General features: G+C 41.3%; 1 long non-coding RNA gene across 1 annotated transcript; it reads left to right on the plus strand.

Moving 5' to 3' along the window:
• Nucleotides 1-486: 486 nt before the first annotated feature.
• Nucleotides 487-5,051, plus strand: LOC140737506 (uncharacterized). Its single transcript, XR_012101175.1, has 3 exons — nucleotides 487-594; nucleotides 1,536-1,620; nucleotides 4,625-5,051. It is a non-coding gene; the product is annotated as an uncharacterized lncRNA (long non-coding RNA).
• The last annotated feature ends 1,578 nt before the right edge of the window (nucleotides 5,052-6,629 follow it).

The raw sequence follows: 6,629 nt of genomic DNA on the forward strand, positions 1-6,629 counted from the left end.
GCTGAAAGTGGCAAGACATTGATGTGTTACATACCCCGTGGGTATCTTGTGACTGTCTTATGACCATGATGTAATTGAGTATCTTGTGAGCATGATGTAATTGCCTTGTGATGGTGGGGTGATGTAATTTTCCCGCCAGTGAGGTCACATGATGTAATTTTCCTGCCAGTGTGTGGTCACATGATGTAATGTTCCAACAGGTATATAAGGGGAAACCCCTGCTGTGATGCAGTTTGTTCGGGGTTAGTTCGATAGTTAGTTTTGCTGCGTATTCGTCTCATGACGCAGTTTCGTTTTTAAAGTGCAGTTTTTTCTTTCTATTGTAAGGAGCAAAAAACCGTTGTGCCAGCAGTTTCGCCAATTGCTGCTGCTTCTGGTTTGTTGCATCTTTGATTTACCTTTACAGTCGAGTTGGAGAGTGAAGACTTTGCCGAAGTACGGGAACCCGCAGGATTGAGTAAAGTTGGTGTCGTTCAGCAGTTTTATAAAGGATCGACCTTATTGAATCTTCGTTCAGGAATAGTGACCTGCATCTGAGATAACCCCTGCAAGATCAGGAGGGTTTGTGCAGTGTTCACCTTCCAGCAGCAAAAGGTCAGTTCCTTTAAACCGTTTTATTTCCTTTGTCGTGAATCCTTTGGTCAAAGCATCTCTCGGCTGGGATCAGCAGATTCGTCATTTTCTTCGGAGAAATTATTGTTGCAGTAAAGTCTCTCCTCACGTACTGTATAAATCACTTGGACTTTCGAATTTACCACTTTAAGAACTATTGCAGAGTTTGGCTGTTTGTTAAGTTGCCGTATAGCAGTTAACTTCCGGTTAAGTTAGTCGTTTGTTTACTTTTCACTTTTGTTGAGCAGAGTTTAATAAATGTTTATGTTTGTTTATAAAACCTGACTCAATTTTATATTCATTGTTGCCGGTCACATAACAGATGGTATAATGGTAAAGTAGGTGCATGGCATAGGTAATCAGTTGAAGCATTGGGAAGTCAAGATGCAGCAAAATACAAAATTTGGTCAGGCCACATTTGGTGTACTGTGTACAATTCTGATCACTGCACTACATGAAAGACGTGAAGGCTTTGGAGAGGATGCAAAAGAGGTTCACTGGGCGAGTAAGTTTTAGCTACAAGGAGAGGTTGAATGAATGAATGTTTTCTCTGGAGCATTTGAGGCTAAGCAGCAAACTCTTCAAAGTATATAAAGCTATGAAAGACTGGGTAGAAGTTTCAAATACTAGGGGGCTTAACTTTAAGGTGAGAGGAAAAAGTTTAAAAGAAATTTACACGACAGGTATTTTACATGTAGATTGGTGGGTGCCTGGAAAGCACTGCTGGAAAATTAATTGTAGCAGATACAATAGCTCTGGTTAATAACATTTATACAGGCACAAAAACAGAAAGCAGCTGGGATTTGAAGGATGTGCAGTTTAAATTTGTGTTGCGACCAGCACAGACATTGCAGACTGAATGGTCTGCTCCTGCTCTGTACTGTTCTATGTTCTGCTTTCTTCATTCCCATCTTTCCCTCCAGGTTTGACAAGAAGCTCAGAGACCTCGGCCTTCACCCTGCCTTGTGCAGCTGGATCCTGGACTTCCTGTCAGATCGCCAGCAGGTGGTAAGAGTCGGCTCCCTCACCTCTGCCCTTCTGACCCTCAACACAGGTGCCCCTCAGGGCTGTATCCTGAGCCCCCTCCTTTACTCCCTGTGTACCCATGACTGTGTCGCCACCCACAGCTTTAATCTGCTAATTAAATTTGCTGACAACACACTGATTGGCCTAATCTCAAATAATAATGAGACAACCTACAGGGAAGAAGTCATCACCCTGACACAATGGTGTCAAGAAAACAACCTCTCCCTCAATGTCACAAAAACAAAAGAGCTGGTTGTGGACTACAGGAGGAATGGAGACAGGCTAACCCCTATAGACATCAATGGATCTGGTGTTGAGAGGGTGAACACCTTTCAGATCCTCGGTTTACACATCATCGAGGATCTCATGTGGACTGTACATACCAGCTGTGTGGTGAAGGCGGCAAAACAGCACCTCTTTCACTTCAGATGGTTGAACAAGTTTGGTATGGGCCCGCAAATCCTAAGAACTTTCCACAGGGGCACAATTGAGAGCATCCTGACTGCTGCATCACTGTCTGGTATAGAAACTGTGCTTCCCTCAATCACAGGACTCTGCAGAGAGAGTGTGGACAGCCCAGTGCATCTGTAGATCTGAACTTTCCACTCTTCAGGACATTTACAAAGACCATAAGAAATAGGAGCAGAATTAGGCCATTTGGCCCATCGATTCTGCTTTGACATTTGATCATGGCCGATTAATTTTCCCTCTCAACCTCAATCTCCTGCCTTCTTCCTGTAACCTTTGATGCCCTTACTAATCAAGAATGTATCAACCTCTGCTTTAAATATATTCAATGGTCTAGCTTCCACAACCATCTGTGGCAATGAATTCACAAATTTACCGCACTCTAGCTAAATAAATTCCTCCTCCTCTCTGTTCTAAAGGAATACCCTTCTATTCTGAGGCTGTGCCCTCCGGCCTTAGACTCTCCTAATATTGAAAATATCCTCTCCATTTCCACTCTTCCAGGCTTTTCAATAACTGGTAGGTTTCTTCTAAACTCCAGTGAATACAGGCCGAGAGTCATCAAATGGTTCTCTTTAACCTTCCACACCTGGTATCATTTTTGTAAACCTCCTCTGGACCCTTCTTAATACAGACACATCCTTCCTTAGATATGGGATGCAAAATGGTTCACAATACTCCAAATGTGGTCTGACCAATGCCTTATAAAGCCTTATCATTACATCCTTGCCTTTATATTCTAGTCCTAGCAAAATGAATGCTAACATTCCAATTTGTTTTCCTTATTAGTGACCCAACCTTCAAGTTAAATCTAGGGAATCCTGCACCAACATTCCCAATCTCTTTGCACCTTCAATTTCTGAATCCACTTCCTGTTTAGAAAATAGTATACGCCTTTATTCCTTCTAGAATACTACCAAACACGTCCCTACACAGAATTCCACCTGCCACTTCTTTGCCCATTTTCCTAATCCGTCCAAGTCCTTTTGCAGACTCGTTACTTCTACAACACCACCCTCGCTTGACCTATTGTAAATTTGGTCACAATACTCCAAATGTGGACAGATCAATGCTGTCAGTCCTATCATTGAGATAATTAACATATAATGTCAAAAGTAGAGGACAGAACCCTGACCCTACAGAACAGCATGTCTCCAGCAGCCAATCAGAAAAAGCTCCCTTTATTCACATTCTTTGACTTCTGCCAGTCAGATATCTTCTGTCTATGTTAGTATTTTTGTTGTAATATCATGGACTTCTGTCACATTTAGCAGCATCATATGTGGCACCTTCTCAAAGGCCTTCTGAAAATCCAAGTAAACAATATCCACTGACTCTCTTTTATGTCCGAGAGTCATTAGCATGCAATCACCTGTTAAGAGTGACTCAGAATAAAATCTAACCCATTTCCCAGTAGCTTGATCTTATACTTGACGTTTCAAAGATTTAAGTGACCTAACTCCCCAGATCCAAATGCCTTTTGGCAGGATTAAGGACACAGACAAATAACAAGTTGATCTGGGGCAATATGCAAGCCCGTTTTGCTCAGTTAGTAATTTTGAATGCTTCAGAGAGTCATTGTCAGAGAGATCTAGCTTATATATGTGTTCATGCAACAAATGGATGATTTGCATAAAATTTGCTGGCCAGACTAATTTGTGGAAAATAACCTACAGACTTTTTGCTGAATATTTCGAAGGCTTTAGTCAAGGCAGGTTAAAGCAGGTCCATATTCTGCTTTAACAATTCTCCTGGAACATCCCTTCCAAAAAAGATCAATGTACATAGGGTAACAGCCTGGTGTATAGTTACACTGAGTCTTTTCAATATTCTCCCCAGCTGTTTGAAATCTAGTTATTAGAGTATTAGCTCAAGTTTTCCATATATACAAAGGAGAAAAATGCCTCCTTAATTTTTACAATCAGCTTGGTTCTCTTTATTTTTGGACAGTGATACAATAACAAGGTCTCTGAAGTCATGTGGCAATGTTTTGTTCCACCCAAATGCAACTAAAGTGATCTGAAATACCTCAATGACTTTTGATCCATGGCTTCAAAATCAGAATCATATCACTGGCATATGTCATGAAATATATTGTTTGGCGGTAGCAATACATAATAATAATAAAACAAAAAAATTGCAATATAGAAATACACACACACATAGGTTATTGAGAAGAGAGCTTAGATCAAATCTGCATCATAACTTCCCAAACATGAGAAAGTCTGCAGATGCTGGAAATCCAGATCACATACACAAAATGCTGTAGGAACACAACAGCTCAGGCAGCATCTACAGAAATGAATAAAATTTTGATGGTTTGGGCCAAGACCCTTCTTCAGCACTTCCTTGTGTTTTTCTAAAAATGTTTCTATCTGATGACTTCAAGGGAGCTGTGGAAATTAATTGGATTAATTGTTTTGAGAGGGGATGTACTTGTGTACTTCCTATCACTTTTACTGCTGAGCTAGTGCAGTTTTCCTTTTCCCCTGCTTATTCTGTTATTTTTTTGCATCAGGTTGACGCAAGCCCTTGACAAGAGCTTATTCGCCTACCTCAGTTTCTTCTTGTAATCCGAACCATAATAAAAGTCAGTCTCCAGACAATTTGGTTCATTCCTCATGATGTCAAGAAACAGCTGAAAGCTCGAGATATGGCAAAGACAATGGCAACTCTTCTCCCTCCTACCATCTGGCAAAAGGCACCAAAGTATTCGGGCTCTCACGACCAGACTGTGTAACAGTTTCTTCCCCCAAGTCATCAGACTCCTCAATACCCAGAGCCTGGATTGACACCAACCTACTGCCCTCTACTGTGCCTACTGTCTTTATTGTACTACCTATTAATTGTACTGCCTGCACTGTTTTGTGCACTTTATGCAGTCCTGTGTAGGTCTGTAGTCTAGTGTAATTTTTGTGTTGTTTCACGTAGTTTCAGTTTAGTTTTTATATTGTCTCATGTAGCACCATGGTCCTGAAAAACATTGTCTCATTTTTACTGTGTACTGTACCAGCAGTTACGGTCGAAATGACAATAAAAGGTGACTTGTCTTGACTTGAACAGACATTATTCCAACTATAGTACTAGAAGTGTGTTCAGTAGCTAACTATACCTCTAGCTACACATTTCCAGTACAGTTACAACAGTATTACCTACCCAACAATGTGGAAAATTACCCAGATATCTCCTGTTCATGAAAAGCAGGTCAGATCCAATCCAGCTAATTATTATCCAGTCATTTTACTCAACCATCAGAAAATTGATGGCTGCCACTCATCAGATCCTAACTTATTAATGCCCAGTTTGGGTATCATCAGGATTAGTCAGCTCCAGACCTCACCACAATCCTGGCCCAAATGCAGAGCAGAGAGGTGAATTCTAAAGGCAATGTGACAATGACTGCCCTTGACGTTTAGGCAGCATTTGACTGGACATGGACTATGTAAAACTGAAGTTAATGGGCATCAAAAGGAAAATTCTCCAGTGGCTGAAGTTACAGCTTGTACGAATGAGAACATTTGCGATTGTTAGACATCAATTATCCTAGCCCCAGGATATTATTGTAGGAATTCCTCTGAACAACATCTTGCACCCAGTTATCTCAGCTACTTCATCAATAACCTTCATTTAATTATAACATCAGAAAAATGAATACTCAATGATGAGTGTACAATCTTCAATTCCATTCACAACTTGTCAGCAAATCAAATAGACAGGGCTTCATGCAGCAAGTTCTAGACCACACCAGAAACTCAACTGAACCAGTTGCATCAATGCCATGGTTACAAGAACAGGTCAAAGGCTGGGTACCCTAATGTGGGTGTCTAGATTCCTGATGCCTCAATGCCTTTTTTGCCATTTATTAGGCACAATTCAGGAACATGATGGAATCCTCACCACTAGCCTGAATGTGTAACATCAGCAACTATCAAGTGAAAAACTCAACACCATTCAAGACAATGTTGGCTACTTAATTGGCATCCTAAAAGTTTGAAAAGCTCAAACAAATAAATTGAGGGTTACCTCAAGCGGAGCAGCCTGTGGAAAGCAGCCAGTGAGTGAGTGGGCCAGTGAAGGAGTGGAAATTTGAGGCTTTGACTCGAGAGATTCTGGAGTTTTGGCAATTGGACTGTGCGATCAAGTCAATCAAGATTTGAATAGCTCAGCAGAAAGTTGTTGATTAGACAATCAATATTTGAATAGCTCAGACTCAGCAGAAAGCAGCTGATTGGGCAATCGAGGTCAGGTGACCAAGCAGTTTGAAAAGCTCAAACAAATAAATAGAGGGTTACTTCAAGCGGAGCGACCTGTGGAAAGTGAAGGAGTGGAGATTTGAGGCTTTGACGAGAAGAGGCTGAGGACGAGCTTCACTCCAAGTGAGGTAAGGCCAGGTAAGTTCCTTTCAAAGGAGAAAGTTTCAAAAGTTCAGGCAAGTATTGGGTAGATCATGGCAGCTGAGATCGGCCCCGTGGTTTGTTCATCCTGCAGCATGTGGGAAATCAGGGATACTTCCAGTGTCCCTG

This window comes from Hemitrygon akajei, chromosome 13 (assembly GCF_048418815.1).
Source record: "Hemitrygon akajei chromosome 13, sHemAka1.3, whole genome shotgun sequence".
In the NCBI taxonomy this organism is placed as follows: Eukaryota; Metazoa; Chordata; class Chondrichthyes; order Myliobatiformes; family Dasyatidae; genus Hemitrygon; species Hemitrygon akajei.